This window comes from Anopheles ziemanni, chromosome 2 (assembly GCF_943734765.1).
Source record: "Anopheles ziemanni chromosome 2, idAnoZiCoDA_A2_x.2, whole genome shotgun sequence".
NCBI lineage: Eukaryota > Metazoa > Arthropoda > Insecta > Diptera > Culicidae > Anopheles > Anopheles ziemanni.
In genome coordinates, this window is record NC_080705.1 from 55602694 (window position 1) to 55621899 (window position 19206).

A 19206-nucleotide genomic window follows, 5' to 3' on the forward strand; every position below is an offset into this window, starting at 1 on the left:
ATACTTTTCTACAAAATTAATGTTATACATAACCTTTTATCCTTCAATCAATAAGTTTCCTGGCTGAATCCTTGAAGTTTGATTTATCAATCTTGTCTTATATTTCTTATTCTGTATTAATAGTCGAAAAATTATATAATTTTACTCCTCCCACTAAAATCCGTATAAAATACTCTTTTTATAACGTTTTTTTATTTATATCAAGGACAATTTAAATATAAAATTAGGTGCAGCGTTTTTAAACGTATGGCAACATCTAACAAAATATGTCAAAAACATATTGCTTGCATTGAAACTGTTTAAGTATTTCAACGCATTATTTTAATACTATTGAAATCTTGTTGTTTTGATGTAAATACATGCTTGTATCCAATTGATAAACATTTGTCTTCTGTTACTCTTCAAATCTGATTATATACCGGACCATCCTTTCATTATTTCAGGATGCAGTAAAATTATCCATTATTGACCGGTTACAATTTATTTATTACTTGTATTACTGTAGTGAGTAGAAATAATGTAGAAGGTAAGGTGCATGGTTATGGTGGCCGAGGTCTGGTGTTAGATTGTGGTAAAATTTGAAACAAAATATTTTTCATGATTCTTTCCTAACGATATAATGAAATTGTTACAATTCGAGCATATTCTGAAACACAGATTTCAAAATATCTCAACCATAATTAAACTAAAAACTTGATGGATCAGTTTGCTTACAGACACTTATGAATCTGAAATGTCTCGCTATGATCGTCACTCACTGGTTTGGTGTTTGAAACCCGATTGAAGATTGTAGATAATCTTCCATTCCAAGTAGAAATATTTCTTCCTAATTTTTAACTTGTACTAAAGCTCCTCGGCAAGTCTACCGCTTCGCACTTCCTCAGGAATCCTCGGATCGAGTCTCACTTCCATCTAGAATCTATTTGACTAAAGCATGCTTCACGTACAGTTTAAAATAGTAGGATTTATTGCTGTGAATTACAAACGTAAAGATTAATTGTAGATAGTCAAATATGAACAAAACACTGAAGTATCGTAAGAAAACATAAAAGAAATTCATTAGAATTACTGGAACTCAGGAAAAATCGAACAAATGATTGAACTAACGTTACATGTAGTCTCCGCTTTTCAGTGATAATCAATTGTATCGAAAAAATATGTTAATAAAGTGTTTAATGTAATACAAAATGTTTTACACAATATACCGTTTTTCTTATACTGCAGTGTGTTATAATTCAATTAAGATGAATGGTTCAGCTATTAACTTTCTGGCGTTTCTTCTTCTTGGCGTAACGACCTCTTGGTCATGCCTGCCCGTTAAGGGCTTACGAGACTTGTTTCCCTGTTGTCGTACGTGGATAGTCAGTCCTCTCGTACAGGGGAGGGTCCGGTCTCGGTTGGGATTCGAACCCACGCCGCCGTTTCTGACGTTTATATTACTTTTTTTTGCGTCGGCATCGGCTTCTAGAAGTGTTTTGGTACACCAGAAAAAATACACCCACCTGTGTGTGCCAAATCTAACTGTCTCATACTCACAAGAACTAAAATGTTCCAGAACCATTCCAGCGTTACTTTCAATTAAATATATTTCAGTAAGTAACAAAACATCCGACTTGTGAAGGCACATTAGTTAAACCTGTAACTGATTTTATATATCCTATTATTTTGTACAAATCTGCTGCGATGTGTGTAAATGATTGACTCTAAGAAAAATGAGTATAACTAATATGGTAGAAAATCGTGGCGGGTGAATGTTTCCGGAAGTAAATGACGAAGCTCCAGTAGAAAGTATGCTCAAATCCGTACTCAAACTCCTCTGATCACTACTATAAACGACAGATAAGTGGACGTAACCAAAGCAAAAAAAAATCACCATCCATGGAACGCATCCTGCAGGGATTCCTACAAGGGGTGGGGCCTGACACACAGTCATCCTATGGCACGGCAAGGACGATAATATTCGTCGATTTTTTTGACGCTTTTACTTCCCTTGTTTCTCTCTCCTTTCAGAACCCACCTTTCACCTGCCTCTGTATTCACCGCCTCGTTCTTTGGTCTTCCAACGGAATAAAACCTTGGTTTCGTTTGTTCTGCTGAGGTGGAAAACTTTTTACCCGATTTATACCAACCCAATTCTATTCTCTTCTCTTTCATTCGCTTTATATGCGTATCTCGTATCCTCTCTGCCGTTCTGTCAGGACAGTTTTTTTTAAGAAAAACCATGGGAGGGGTACAGAACTAGGGGTTGGAAAATTGGAAAGGATGCAGGACGAAACGAGACGCAAACATCGGGCGGAAGTGGTGAAAAAACTCTCGATTTAGCTTCGCCTACTGAAATGCAGATGTCACTAGCTATAAAACTTCTTAGAAAACAAAAACGATCGATTTATTCATTTATCAACAATTAAATAATAGAATTGATAAACATAATTGAGAGAAAGAATAATAGCAAAAACGTACACACTTGATGAAGTTAAGAGACCTAGAAACACATCTTATGGACGCCAAAGGAAAATTCACCATCGTTCAGTCCGTACTTATTGAACGGGAGTGAGAGCAAAATGAAGAGCTCCAATAAAACATGGCAGGGCAGGGTAATGAGAATGTAATTAGGATTAACACCAGAACACCAGAAGTTTCGTTTGGGGAGCGATGGTTCGTTTCCGTTTCCGTTATTGGTTTCCCATTTGACGTCGATTTTTTGCTTCGCAGCTTCTTCTCACACCATTAAACTCAATCGAGGCATACGACCATTAATTGATGTCGAAATGAGTTGTTCTTATTGTCTGCTAAAGCACCCCACGCTACTATTCATGGGGTTTTTATCATCCCAGGTTTCGGATGTTCTCTTTGCCTGCCGTCTTTTGGTTTATTTTACAAATAATAGATAACGAGGGAAACAAAATGTAATTATGTGGTAAAAGTCTTCACCCAGCTGAAGGTGCTCTTGGTGCTTGTGAGGGATTAATTTCTTTCGAGTGGTTGGCTGTCTGGCGTGCCGGATCTTTGCTGGAAGATAAATTAAGGCTTTTTTAAATGTCGTTTTGTACGTTCCAACGAAAACAAAGCCCCCGGCAAGGATAAGCTACAATGTATAATTTTGATAACGAAAACATGTTGATCCAAGCAGGATTTGGTGGACATAATTTAAACGCAACCGAACGAACCTACGAAGACAAGTGCTGGGATTTTGTCGCCATGGAGGGGGCTTATTTTATTCTCATTACGTTGCGACCGTTTTCTTTTGTGATAATACTGAAGGGCTCGGTTGGGGGCAAGTAGAGAATTATTTAACGTTGCAAGTTAAATCATAACGGTAATTATACGTTACTTCTCGTGAGTCCCCCAGAGCCACCCGAATTGCCGTACTTGCACTTCCGGTTGTGGCCGGAACCCGGAAGCAACTAGGAACGTCCCTCTCGGCGACTACCTGCTGGCTAGTCCGTGTAAAAATTGCCACTGTCATAATTAATGATGTCACCGTCGCTCCGAGGGTAGCCCAAAAGGTGTATTTTGGGCACGGCGTGTCTTTTCGGTCGCACGTTTCTCCCGCCAAGTGATTTCTGCGTTCGAAAGCGCATCCGGTGTTGCTGCAAACCTGCACGATGTAGAGTGCAAACAGTGACGAACCCCTGCTTACTAGCTCTTTCGTTGTTCGGTGCATTGTGGCTTCGGTGTTGTTGTGTGTTTGTTTTGTGATGCAAATTTTTGGCGAAACACCCTTGCCGCGTGTTGAGAATGTTTGCAGGGTACTTTTTGGTTGGGGTTTGTCGATGAGTGATTTTCCCTTCCCTGGATTCTGCCTTTTCTATTGCAAAAGGTACTGTTCGAAGTATTGCGGTGCATGTGCAATTTCACTTGCACCTCCGTTTTGAAGGAGGGTTGCAGTTATTTATTTAACAATTATCCTTTTACCTCCCATCAAAATTAAATTTCAACGATGAAATTTGTTATTGTTTGGTAATAGTGGATGACCGGATAACCATGAGGAAAAATATATTCTCGTTGATAAACAATTTATCAACTTCAATTTGAACAAGGATAAATAAATACAATAGTAGGATCCACAATTGCATAATTCGATTGCTTTTCATAAACCGTATCCTTAAATATATTTTATGTTATTTTCTATTTTGCTACTACTTTTACAATCTTATTGTGATTATTCGTGCGTAGGTTGAGATATTTTCTTCTAACTAATTTTACTCATTAGTTGAAATACTCGCGTTTCTTTGTGACACTTTGTGTCCATGACGGAAAATGTGTCTTTTACAAAACGCGAAAAAGTCAATTCCTACATGCATACGCTCCATTTCGCCAATTCCAACCCACCGTGCTTCATAATTCATACGACGCCGCAGGGCCAGATTCTGCATTCGATTAGTGCCGAATGTTACCAAACTACCTCGTCCGGTTAAGGCTCACCTGTGTCCCATCCATTCTCGCCAAAGGCTGTAGCCTGCTGCTCCTGACTAACGTAAGAGCATACAATTTTCTCAAGTTTTAAAAAAAGGAGCCAATATATCAAGTTGTTTAGCTGCTCGATTCCCGCAAGCGATCATCCTTGAACCACATTCGACTGCATCGTTTAGCGAACGATGAAGGATTATTGCCCGCTGCAACGAGCCACTGTTGAAGCTCAACCGATTGCGCCTCATCTCGTCCTAACGGTCGCGAGCAGTAACACACACACACACACACACATGTGGATAGTCGTCCACAGCGCCACTGGAAGGCATGCGTGTGCTCATCTGGATAATTTGATAAAAATTATACCCGTGCGCCTCTCGACAGCCCGGAATTAATGTAATTGTAATTATTAGCTTTGGACGAGCGAAGATGATCGTGTCGATTGGCGTCTTCGTCCTTCGTCCAGTATCAGACAAGGCTTTTGCCAGTTGAGCTACACTTTCCCCATGGGCTTCTTTCTTTAGCTTCCCTTCCCTTTTTTCTCGTCTTTTTTCGTCGATGGGGCAGTACCAAATTCAATTTAACGTTCAATTTCTTGTCCTTTTAGTCCTTAATGGCCTTGGGAATGGTTGGAGTTTTTCCCCACATGGGGATTTTTTCTCTCTCCTGCCACAAGTTTGCCCACTGGCAACTAACCAGCTGGTGTGGAATGAGAAGAAACGTGTGAACCACAATATATTGATGTGAGGTTTTATGGACCAACATATTGGCAATATAAATGTGCTTCAAGATACTTATGCCTTATGAATCGATCGTTTATGTCGTGGCACTAGAATTAAGGAAATCATGATATAAAGAAGAATCTACAATGTGTTATCATTTCTCTTCAGAAGGCATGTACCATTAAACGAAATGATTATGAACTTATAATGTGCCGAAGCTTATGGTTTTGGTATGATATGGCAAATGATCTTTTTTAATTCATTATGCCAATAGAGTTGAAACCTGACAGTATTGCTTAATTTAGGTTGCAAACAACATTTGCGTTGACAATTCTCTTCAGACTATCTAAGAGAATTTGAGAATGTAGATACTAAACTGTAGCGTTGGATGTTAATGGAATACTTTAAAACTTGGATTGTTGTATTGCATGCAGATACATAAGTCAAGACAGTATACGTTTCTAATGTATTCTCAGGATAACGATCTTTCATTTCGATCTTCAAAGTCGAGATCAGCGCAAGATCAGCTTCAGTTGCAAAATAACAAACAGTTGCCTTCCGTAGTGACATCATGAACATCAATTCGACATGGCTCAACATCATTTGCATTTATCGAGCGTAGAAAGAAAAATGTTCCAAACCTACAGTTCCGGTTTCTCCCCAGAATGATGGCGCTGATCTTCGCATTTTTCTTTAAAGCCTTTCCAGCTCAACTGTCATAACGCGTCGTTTCGTTACGCGATTTATCATCCGGATGAAAATCTTTCACACGCCGTAAAAATGGAACTATGTGTGACGGGAAAAACAAAACGCAACATTCACCGCGGCACAATGCGCGTGTTACAATATGTACGTGTGCGAGCCGCTCCGTATGTGCCGTACGGTCGTTGCTCATTTGCATAAATTCTGATATCCACCGATCGGGGCTCCGCTGCTTTTTTTTTATTCGCTGCTTTCCCATCCCGAAGGGCGCACGTAAAGGGTTATAGCGGATCCGTACCTCACCTTGTCATTTGATGTTTCCAGTGCTGTCGGTTTTACTCACACTCTTTCCCTCGGCCTTTGCCTTTCCCGCTTGCTTACTATCTTTCTCTCGTTGCAAACAATGCGAACAATCTCGGTGCTTCATAGGTACTTACCTTTTTTTATGTCGTTCCATTTGACGCTCGCTGGGTCCTTTTTCTTCCGGTGCTCTATGGCAAGCGGATGTAAATAAATAATTATTTATGCAAAAGAGTGGTGCTGTGCGAGATCGCGATCGTTGCTGGGGACCAGCGCCGGAAACCCCTTCCTGCTCGAACGGGCACGTATGCGTGAGAATCCTAATTTAAATTCAAATTTTTTCCTTTGATTTTCCACGCTGCTGCTGCTGCTGCTGGCGCTGGAGCATAATCTCCTTTCTTCTGTCTCACCTTGCTCGCGTCGATCGTTGCTGGAGAACACTGGAATAGTTGGAAGGTAGTGGTCCGATTTTTTTTTATTATGCAGCTCTCATTATTATTTTAACTGCCTTCGTTGGACCCGGCAGCTTCCCCGGTTCCGACTACCTCTTGCACCGGTTTAACCCACAGATAAGTTAACCCTTCCACTGCCGGGTGCCGCTGACGGTGGTGCTGATGGTGGTGGTGGACGAAGCAACATCAAACCCGAGATCCTCGCAATCCTCGGCGCCGCGAAACGGTAGCGCGTTTCAGTCACCGCAAGACATCCGAGCCTTTGAGCACGCCACATCCGAGAAGTCGCCACTTGTGGAAGTGTTGTGAATCTTCAATTGTGCTACAATTGGTTGTATTGAGAAATAGTGTGACAAAGTTAAACGGAAGTGTAGTGTTAACGATCAGCTAACTTAGCAGAAAATATGCAAACAACAAAAACAAAAACCAAAGAAAAAATACGAACTACGTTGAAAATGAGCTCAAAGAAACAACGTGCATTAGAGAGATCAAGTTGAAACAACTATAAGTTACTTAATATCACGGATTGAACGAAATTGCTTTTAAGTGAACCAATGGAACGAAAGATAACAAACCGAAATTTGATCTCAAAATGTTATCAAATACTTGTGCATAATGAATAGCTTAAGCCCGAGAATCAAAACTACTTTCATTAATTATTTTGTAAACTTGCCACTAAAACCTTATAGTACCGACGGGAAACCTATGCAGTAAAGAAACGGTCAAATAATTATCAATTAGGGTTTGACAACACTTTAAATAGATTAAAGCATGATCTTGGACAGCAGATATTTTTTCATATCTATGTGATTGCTTATTTTTTCTTTTCACACATAAAGTATGCTAGGATCAAAACTGCAAATCTTTACAACAAGCGTATCTCTTCTCGCATACAGTTTAACGCATGTCTATTACTTCTTGAGTCTTAAATTATTAAATGAATTAGTATAATTAAAAGAAGGGATTCGTCTAAATCATTTAACAACAATTAAAGATCCATTAAATGCATAAATAAATGTAACAAAATGTGTGGGTGTAGAAAAACAATCCCAACGCAGAAAAGCCATATTTCAGCTTTAAAAGAAATTTAAAAATTTGCTACACCAACTTGCTGTTCTCTGCAAATTTATGTCTGCGTCCTAAACTGTGCCACAATAGCGTTCGTTTCACCGGAACTGGGTCAAGTTTACGCTTTAATTATCATCCCCAGACATTAATTAACATAAAACGACGTTTGTCCGAGTTCGAAAAGATTCGTCCGTATGTGTTTGTGGCGGAAAACAGGAGGCAAATGAAACCGAGCGTTAGATGGAAAGTCATTAACTGAAGCCCCGGTACTGTGGTAGGAGCAGTTTTGGAAAAGTTTCGCTCGGGTCGAGGTCAGGACGCATCCGAGGTCGGCCCTCGTCGTCTAGGTGACCGTAGACGAAAGTGAAAATTATTTACCGAATCACCCGTTAATTATGTTGTTGTCTGTTGCTGCAGCCGCTGCCGCCGAGGAGAGCGAGTTTTCCACCGATCCATGGCGTTCATTAGCTCACCATCTTGAGCTGGAAAATCGTGCGGCGGTGGGTGAAGCGCAGGACGAACGAGTCCCTGCTTGCTTTTCACGCTTCGGCCATTTCGTGCGAACGGTACGATACTTCCGAGTTTCCCTCGCTGACTCCGTACACCACACCCCCTTCGACGTTGCCATGTAGAACACTAACACATACCCATCAGCACACCACGCTGACACATACACCCCCAAGAGTGTTTTCCCAAAAAAACACCACCACGTGTGCGCTAAGAAATGTGCGAAAAATTACCATTTTGAGGGGAAATTCAAACCAATGTGTTGGTGTTGGCAGTGCACACACACCGGGATACTATGAGTTGAGCATCGGTTTCTATCTTCAAAAAGTGAAGAAGTGGTGGTAAGGATTTTCTTTTGTAAAGAAGGAAATTCCCAACCGAAGATAAATATTACTAAAACGACGTCTCCGTCCACACATGCAGGGACAGTTATCATTGTGTTTGTAAGAAAATTAACTACAGCGATGTATGTGTGTGTGTGTGTAGGTGTATGTGTCCAACCGGACCAGGACTTAGTGTATGTGTGAGTGTTTTTTATAGCCTATCCTGCGAATATGTTAGTGCACCTTCCTTTTCCCGAGCAACACATTTGTGTGTTATCTTCCCGAAGAATTCTTGGGGGAAAAGGCATTCGTCGAGGAGCGCTTGGCTTCGGTTTGATAACGAGCAAAACGATGGGCGCACCAATTTCCCATTGGCGTGCGATGGCCGGCGAGGGCATTCTGCTCAGACTCGAGGCGTTGCTTCCATCTCCGGAAAAACGGACGGGCGGAGGGAGAGAAACTTCGATTGCTTTCCGGTATGCGGGCGTTTGAAGGGAAATGGAAGATGCGGAAGCATGGCGGTTGGAGAAAATTGCCATTTTCAGGATAACGAATGGATTCCACGGATCTACTTGGATTCACGGTTTGGGATTGTGATTGGAAATATTCAACGATATTGAGTTCCCGTGAAGTATATTACGGAAAACACGAAACGAAATGTATTTCACTTTGTTTAGTTTCATATCGACTTTAGTCCTTTGAATAATATACTTAACAGAATCGATAAAAATGCATTCATTTACAAATCAAAACAAATTCATTTACATTAAGAATAAACTTCATTTACTCTATTTATAATTCAAATTGAGTTTACATGTAGATGCATATCTTCATTTCTTTTGATGCCATTTTCAACTTATCTATAGTTTAGGTGCTTTTTTAAATTATTTTTCGAGCTTCTTGTTTATTTCCACATAATTCATTACAATAATTGCTTGAATTTTTTTTAAAAATCATTTTAATTATGTCGTTCTCATTAGCAAAACGTTCAAACATATCTACACTAAGCTATTTCAAAAGATACTGTTGATTCAACTAAAAAATGAATATTCAGACAATGATGAAGGTAGAATAATTGAAAAATTGATTTTTTTGCTATTAATTTGTTGGTATATAATGTAATAAAGATATAGAACGAAAAATATACTGGCTGTACCCACGATACACAGATTCAGAAGAATATTAATGTAATAAGAGCTCGTAAACTGTCAGACTGAAATGCCAAGCCATAGAACTAGGACATCTTTAAAATTTGGTTAATCAGTTTAAAAATCAATAAAGGTTCCTCGACTATTAAAGCACGCAAAGTTTTGTGGTATCGTCTTTCATTCAACCCGTCCTCCAGAGCCTCCATTCCAAAGAACCATCGCACGTCCTTGAAAGAAACCCCCGACGGAAAAGCACGCCTTTCTTGACGTGAAAAAAAATCAGCGATTGTTTAAGTGAGATGATTTCGCACCATTCATCAGGTCGCCGGAGATGAAACAGTTCGGGAAATGAGTGCACATAAAAACCCGCTCCCGCAATACAAATGAACGCCCGGTCATCGTGAACGCCGAAAGCGAAAGTGGAAAATGGAACCAGTAAAAGCTGGGCTGTTGGCGGGAGCACCGCAAAGAAAAAGGAAAACTCCAACAAAAGGCTACGCCATCGCGGTCAAGTGAAAGCGATAGTGGCCGACGGGTCTCGGCTTTTCATCGTCCTAGGTCAAGAAATTAATTGCTTTTTATAGAGAGCATCATTATCATCGACCATCGGCTGCTGGTAGCTGGACAGACAGCTGTTCCCGAAAGGCAAGTGGGATGGGATTTTTCAACAGGCCCCTGGGTGGTGTAGTTTTCCCTGCAAAGTTGGATGGCTTTTCTGCTTCCTGTGCAAGCATTCGTTTCTACTCATTTTCTTTGCAGCAAGAACAGACGACGTTGACCGTAGCCAAGGACAAACAGGATCCTGGCAACGCGAGAAGCACTTGCGAGAATTCTACATCCACAGGTTCGTTCGCCAATGTCCATCCTGAGCTCGAGCCGTTTTTTCTTCCCAATGCAATGATGCCCACTGGCGACGGAGTTTGTGTCTGACGGACTGATTTTCCGGACCGGGATGGACAATAGTAATAAAAAACCACAGTCGTCCGGACTCCGAAGGAAAGCGCACTGGTAGAAAAACAAATCGCAAAAGGGCGTGAAAAACAGGAACGAACACGGCGAGAGAGGAAAGAAACACGGTGGAAATGCTTTGGAAATTGTTTTAATTTGTTTGCTCTACATAAAAGTCAAGTGACACCGTCGCCCGGAGAGGGTCGGTGCGCTTGCTCCGAGATGTCCCGTCCCGTGACAAGTACCATAAGGACACACTCCGACGAAGGCACATGGCCGACGCGAGGCATCCAGAGGCACGACGAGGCGTGACAGCTCCTGCGTGGATGGAAAGAAAATTGAAACTCGCGAACGAACCGACCAACCGTTTTGCGAACGGCGCCACCAGGAAGCTAATGGAGAAAAGTGAGAGAAAATTAAATTAGGGCATCCAACTTCGCACTCCTTGTCGTTCTGGTCTTCCGGCGCCGCTGATGAACTGGTGGAACTGTCGGTCCAGCCTCCCTCTCTGGGCGCTGGGTGACGTTAACTAACTAGGTTAAATAAATAACTAACTGCCAGTGGTTTTCGTCTTCGCCGGGCCGCTTCCGCCGGACTCGCTGGATTAGATCATGTCGTCTTTAACGCAATCATTTCACGCGACCGCGAACGGCCACGACCGGGCGTGAGGATTTTCACTTGTTGTTGTTTTCCCTTGGCCGGGAGTGTTTAATGAGCGACCTTCGATGGGCGATTTTCCTTTCTATTCATGTTTTCAAGGTTAATGAGGTTTAAATACGGTTCATTGAAACCCGTTACAGGTGTTCAATAAATATTATTTTAATAATGGCCTATTTGATGCTTTTATTTAAATGACAAACATTACTTTCTATATTTCATATACTCGTCGAGTGATTGTGCATCCAGCCGAAAACTTCATCAATAACGTTAACGCAATTACATTTTCGCATTCCGCCGAACCAGTACGAGTTTATCAAATCCGACTGCCGGAAGAAGCGTCTTCCAATCAGTTGATAAACTTTTCATTCCTCCTCTTCGTTGCTGCAAACCCTGCAAGCTCAGCATAAAAGAGCCATAAATTCAAAGTGACTTCTGCGAGCGAAATTTTCGAATACGAACTAACGAACCGGCAATAGCTAGATCGGAACGGAACTTGTCGGGAACCTACCGGAAAAACCGGGGTGAAGAAAAATACACACACACACACCCAGGAAGAAACACCTGAAATCAGCTAAAACCGACGAATCACGTTCAAATTTCCAGGTTCTTATGAATTATGATGACATCGTACAATTTTTCCATTTCTTGTTTTTTTTTCCTTTTTCGTGAATCACCCAACCATGCTATCGACACGGGGACACATCGTAACGAGATTGGTGGCAAGGATAAGGAGGATGAATGCGGGGCAAGATGGTTGATTGCAAGGCTTGTCCTCTTCGGGGCGACCCTGAGATATGGCCTCCCGAAAATGAGCAAAAATGAAATAAAAATCTTCTAGTTACTTGCAAAAAGAGACCGGAAAGCGAATGTTTCGCAGAGGAAGCAAAACCGAAAACTTCTAACATAATATGATAGCATGAAGACATGACAAATGAAGCATAAAGCAAAAAAGAAACTGTGATGTCGAGCAACAACAAAAAAAAAAAACACGAACATCCCTCCAAATCCAACCAGGTTCACGGCAAAGAAATTGGATTGGAATCTGAGGAGAATATTTGCTGCCCCCACAAACCCGCGTTTATGCATGGATTTTCGGAAAAATCTCCACCCACTCCGAAAAACCTGTGTCGCACGCGGTGGAAAAGTTCCACTCCGACCTGGGTTCGTGTGCAGCGAACCTGATGTCATTACCGGTGCTACTGTTGCCGACATCCGTGAAATGTTGCCAAGGGCTCGGGACGGCGGTAGGGATAGTTGGTCCTGGAGCCAGCAATGGGTTCCATTTTCCATTCCCTTCGCTCAGGTTTCCAAAGGCCCGAAAAGTCTCCGAAAACTGTTTCCAACAGAGGCCGCATTTAAATTGAAATCCGCAAGGAGAAAATATGAACCACTCCAACGCTCGATGGAGGTACACTGCGAGCAGGGAAAAACGAACTCCTTGGAAAATTCGTACAACGCGCACAGTTGCAGAGGGTGTGGGAGCAAGGAAAAACATGGCCGCCGTGACCCGGCCGAAAACAACCACTCATGGTGGAGCCTTCAATACCGCTTCCGGGCCCGATTTGACCGTGCCCTGCCAGGCTCGAGCGCCTCATTCGCGGAACAGCCCTTTCCGGCATAGTGCTGTATTTTACAGTTGTTGTTGTTTCTTTTCCATGCCGCTATTCGGGCAAAACTTTGCCGTGGGTGGACGTGGGCGGGAAAGACGCTTGGCGGTGAATTATTGTTGATAATGATGGCGATATTGTACTAGCGTTGCAGCTGGACTCCCGCTCCCGATACCCCACCTGAAACTGAAACACAAAACATAAAACTCCCACCACGACACCGAGCCTATCGATGTTTTCCAGGCCGGTTTCGGAAAACTCCGCTGCCGGCGTAACATTCGAAATGGAACTTTTCCACGCTTTTTTCATTATTATTTTCCTTTCTTTCTTTCTCCTCTGCGACACCAGAGGCGGGGTTAGTACAATGGTGAATGTTGTTTGGAAAACTTTTTGGGGAAAACCTATACAACTTACCCTTCCAGTGCTATGTATGTAAGGTGTTTTCGGTTTTGGTTTGATTATTTTTGTTTGGTAGTAGAAGTAAAGAAAGGCAAATATTTTATATAGTTGTTTGAAAAGCACAATCAAACGTTTCTTGTATTCTTCAGCGTCCTTACGAATGCTTTCAGAAATTTTCAAAGTTGAATTTTTACAGAATCACTTTCAAGTTCGACAGTGGCTCATTTCGTTAATAGTTTAATTTATCTGAATATTATTCAGTTACCCGCAAGCTGGCGACAAAGTTTATTCTTTTAGCGTTTCACGAAATGCAAAGCCTTGGAAAAAGCATGTGATATTCGTTTTTGAAAGAGTTTTTTGCGGAAGAAAGAGGGTTACGCAGTTATTTACACCTTACCTGACAGTGAAGTAGGTTTTCTGAGAAGTTTTTATATACAAACAATTGATAATGTGACGAACTGTGAGAAATACAAGCGCACATAAACAAAAATAAATTTTAATAATGTGCTAGAAGAAATTTGAAAATATCACGACTTAGAACAATACTGTCTAACGCATTATTTATACATAAAGGAACGTTTAATATTTAAATGAAAATGGATATTCTACCTCAAATAGAAATATGGCCAGAAAAAAACCTTAAACCTTCCTTCATAAAGTTTGTCTATTGTGCGACTTATTGTTAAATTGGATTAGGTAATTGGAATCCTTTTCCTATGCCACTTACTGTACGACTCTAGTTATTTATGAATCAAACCTTTCTGCAACTGGTGGTTAAATTTGTTGTCAGGTGCGTCATTTCGCAACCGGTGCTTTACGACCCGTAACCGCCAAAGTTTATCGATTGGCTATAGTCCGTCAGTCATGTGCGAGGCGCCCATAAAATAAGCCGAAGTGAATTTAAAAACCACAGGCAACGAGCATTAAAAATTCGGCTGTACGCCTGCCCGTAAAGTGTCTTGTTTAATGTAGGATGAAAGCAATCATTTTCGGACTTTTACGAGCCCAACCAGACACGCAGGGAGAGCAAAGACCCCGGAGTGCAGTCCCCTGGTGGTGGCACAGCGCAGAAATGCAAGCAGTCGGGAAAGAAGTGCTCAACCAAGAAGCGCATCCACAAAGAGAATGCGTTTAAACGTTGTCCTCATCGCATATTCATCACCGGTAGCCACTTTTCTGCCAAGACGCATCACATGGCATCGAGCCTGGGGATCCGAAGTGACCGCATCTCGGCGTGGAGGACGGAGGGGAAAGTTAAATAAATAAACAAAAAGTAATCCCCGCCTTTTTTTACAATGCACTGTAACTACGTGAAACAAATTCTCCACGCTGACCCCTAGCACCGGGATGCGTTCGTGAAACAAGCGTTTATGCACCTCGTTTTACGACGGATAAAAACACGTGCGCGCACACACACACGCACACCATCACACAGGTTCAATGATACCGATATCACGAGCGGGCCTTGTTATGTTCGGACCGCATTCTTATGTATTTTTCCGGCCGCTGACAGGTGAATACTTCTTGTCTTCATTAGCCAACATTTATCACCCGGAAGCACAAGTGTCGCTTCTGGCTTAACGACAGCCCCGCGTCTGTCGTAATAAAACATACAACCATTTAGACGGTGCGGTTTAAAAAATCATGTTTTGTTGAAAAATAAAATACAATCGGAACATGTTTTACTAGCTGTGCCGGCTGGAAGAGAGGATCTATTGCTGGAAAAAAAGCCCACAAACATGAGCCAGTCTCATTATCATCCTTATATTCTGCCCTCATCCAAAATAGCCCCCGGGCTTGTATTTACATATCGTGGACATCCATCACAGGGCAAGGGTCTTTCCGGGAACGGTACAGCGCCGGTGTTACTTTAACACCTATTTCCGACAGCCATTGATGTTAGGATAGAAAAGTTTAAATTTTAACTGCTTCCTAGTGCGAAAAGAAACTACTTTTGAATTTTGGTGAAATGTTCCTCAAGTTGATTTTGATTCATGATCAAAATTTGAAGCTGTCAATTGATAGAGTTCTGCTATCCGACTAAGTACAACCAAGTTTATAAAACGTACCGTAACAAAATCAACTATAAAACATGTCTCCAAAAATATGCAATGTAATGCAAAATATTCGTTCGAACCGGTGTGTAAAAAAAGAATACTTTATTATACAACCTTCTTACATGAACCATTTCTAATGAAAGGCGTTTCATTGCACCTCGTCGTTAATGTGCAGTTGCAGTCATGCAATTTGGTGCAATTTACATTAATGTCGTCTCTGCTCCAATTTACGATATCTCTGCATTTGGACGCCCGGCGGCTTGTGGTGACAACCGACGTCGTATTTTGTGCCAGAATTTTGATGTCAAACTTATTTCGCTTTGGCAACTCCCTGCATTCCCTTGAACTACGCATCGCTGTTAGGGTCCCAAGATCTGGAGGCGATGCAGTGCACCTTTCGTAAACATTTTGTGTGTCAGTTGCACTATCAGCATTAATCAGGTTTATGCACCGGATCGACCGAAAGCAATGCGGACGATAAGGTGGAGTAAGTGAAGTTCCGTATAATGTTTCATCCTCAATGGGAGACAAAAAATGGTCTTCTTAAAAATCGGCCATCTGAGCTTCGGCCATCCCAGTGTAGAAGAACATCTTGAGCAGGTTTCGATTATTTATCAGACTAGTATGGTAATTTGATTGCCTCTGGCATATTTCAATTAACGACATCGTACACTTAAATCGCTCCCAGAACTATCTTCGGCTGGCCAAGGAAGACGTCCCCAAATCCGCCCGGAACCCGAACCCGAACCGGTTCGGGTCATCATCCATCGATAGATAGCCGTTCGATGGCCGCTCGGCACGGACCGTGTTTCTCCATCTGGTTCAACAACGTGCAAAGGAATGTCGGTATTCCTTGGTTTCTTTTTGCTTGCCCTTCGGTGGAAAATTAAAACAACACTCTCTTACGTTCCCGCGCGCTACCGCCGTTTCAGCTATTTATCGAGGATGGATAATTAATTAACAAATTGCCAACAACTGTCCATGGCAAGGCCCGGGGCATCGTAAAGTTACTCGCGGGCCCGGCCGGCGAAAGTGATGTATGAAATTTAATTATCGGCAGTAGCGACGCCTTTTTCGCTCGCCCTGGAATGGGTGCAACGTCTGTGTCTTGTTTTCCCTCACTTGCAAACGGAAAGAACGGCATCGCTTTCGGACGGCGATCCCCACCGGGGAAAGTTGGGCCAGACCATTTTTCCACCACGGAAGACAGCATGCAGCAACACTTTCCAACGAGCCGCGCACTCGAAGTGACTTCTGCATTGCAGGTGAGAAATGCAAACCAAATGGTCTTTACGCTTTGCTCACCGATTCGCCGTTGAAGGTTGGCTGAAATTGGGAAGGAAAAACTCCGTTGTAGGTTGGTGAAACTTTACACACCGCACCCTTCCGAGGAAAGCAAGCCACCGCTAAGTGGGAAAATTGAACACAAGTTTATACAGCAACAAAAAGTTTGGTCGAGCTTGAAATGAACTGCAGTTTTTTTATTTACTTACTTAGTTTTCAGTTGCACTTCCTTGCAAGGTACAACTTTTCCGGGGTCGACCAATATTTGGTAGATTTTCACCCCCATCAAAGCTTATTGCTATAAGAAGAATGCACTGTGAATAGTTTTTAGATGATATACTTTTGAAAATACAATTTTATTGCAGTTAAAATATTCTAAAGAAAGGGTTCAATTTTTAGTATGAAACTCACGTTGTTATTGCGATTTATGAGTGATAATTTCCTTGTCTCATTGTCTATTGTCTTAGTGGTGTTAAGTCATAAAAAAACTGCTTACGCTTCATTAAGTGTTTGTCGAACTGCAGAACGTTTTGTATTTGATAAGTTTGCATATCTGAAGATTTTTTTCAAATCTCATATAAAACAGGTCGGCTCTGCGAACATTGTAATTTCAACTCCTTTTTCCAAACCAATCACGTGAATCTCCCAATCCCAGTATCCAGCTCGAACGCCTGAACAAACCCTTCGGCATCATCATCATCAGCAGCAGCAGCGTCTTACCCATTCAACATTCTTATGGCGTCTCCCAGCGCCATCCAACCGAAACATACTCCCAAAGCGCCCGGAAAAGAAGCAAGTTAAGCTTCGCTCCAAGTCGCTGTTCCATGCCGTACGATATCCTTGCACCAATCTTTATCCTTTTTTAATTTTTTTTTTCATTTTCTGGTGAACAAAAAAAAAACCTACACACAACCAGACCCACATACACACAAAAATACACTCCTCCCAAAGGAGTAGGTGGCGTTTTTCTGCCCGGTATTTCTTTTTCTACTTCAACCAACTGGCACTTGTTCGTCCTTGCTCGCATTCGGCTTTACGTTCCGAAGGGAGTTCAATCCGCACGCCAACGCCATGGCAACTTCAGCCGGGTGCAACTTTTTTGCCAACCGAAACGACAAAGGTAATAGTTAGTAGCGAAGTTCGTTACGGTTTCGTGCTTCCGCGCCGAAGAAAATGGTTCAACGGAAGCAGTGCTGAACCAAAGTTTGCGGCCCTGCAATATCCGATAAATACTTGAATTTATATTCGCAAACCTATTCTTTCGCTATAATTTAAAGAGTTTTAGGGGGTTTTAAAGCGTGGCTCTTCTTTCCTTCTATTCTTTTTCTTTTTCATTCAAATTTATATAATTTAATAAATACAACATATACAATTTGAAACTTGTAAATGGAACATTGCAATGGAATATTTGAAAATGGAACACTTACATTTTAAAGTTAGTCCAATTGTCCCCATTTCACTTGTTTGTTGAACAGTTTTCAAACAAGTTTTGCCAAGACTTTACACAGCCAAATGGTCAGAATTTCTAGCTCCTTAGTTGGTTGCCTTACGCTACGCTGACTTTCTTTTTCGCATCGCCTCTTTTATGGCGAAAAAGCAATTTCATAATGTATGAAAAATAAATCCATTATTGCGTTGTATGTATTGTATGTACTCTTTATGTATATATACATCGAAAGACATTCCGGTCCGGCATCGACAAGCAGAAAGAAGGTGCATGAAGGGGCGACCGGGGAGTTTTCCACGGATCGGTGCCTCCCGAGACGGGCCGAGATGCTGAGCTCATCGGCTTCGGCCGCAGTCCGGGAAGGTTGCTAACAAAGGCTCCAGCCTGCACCGCGAGGGCGGACCATGCGAGGGCACACCGGGCCACAAGAAGCTCAAAATAGCGCCATTCGACGTTCTTTTCGACGGGTAAGAGAAGATTGCTTTCCCGCAACCGTCCTGTATGTGCCGTTCGGCGTGCGTCAACCAAACCCGGGCCAGCAGGATCGCCTCGTGGCAGGATAATAACAATGGTTGCATCGATGAGCGTACGCAAGGCACGGAACACGATAGTCACGACTTCGCTCCGCACACAAACGACTATCTAAAGTTAGTCCTGCGGCTCGTTGGAGACCGTGGAAAATTTACAATCGCGGTGCCTTTTTTACGGTCGACGAAAATTCTTTTCGTCTGTTAGGAGCCAGGTATTGCGCCTCTAGGTTTTTCTCGAGGCCAGACCCTTTGCTTGTCGTTCGTGCAGAATTTGCCGTCGTGTTGATTGGGGCAAAGAATTGAGTCCATAGGAAAAAATCGCCGATGAAACGGTAAACTAACATGACACGAACGGATCTATCGCATGCACTGTGGGACTTAGTTTGGAAATTGCATTCTATTCCTTTTTGGATTGGAACGAAGGCAAGCCTCACGTTACGGTACCTCATTTGGCTTTCGTTTATCTTCTATTTTAATATGCTACTTTTTTATTTCCACATTATAATAAGTAAAAATTTTGTAAGGAAAAATGAAACAAAATGTTTTTTGTAAGGAAATGAGCGCTTGATATTACCTGAAATAAAATTTAACGAAATTATTTACTTATTATAAACTACCATATTCAATCTTTCTCGTATACAT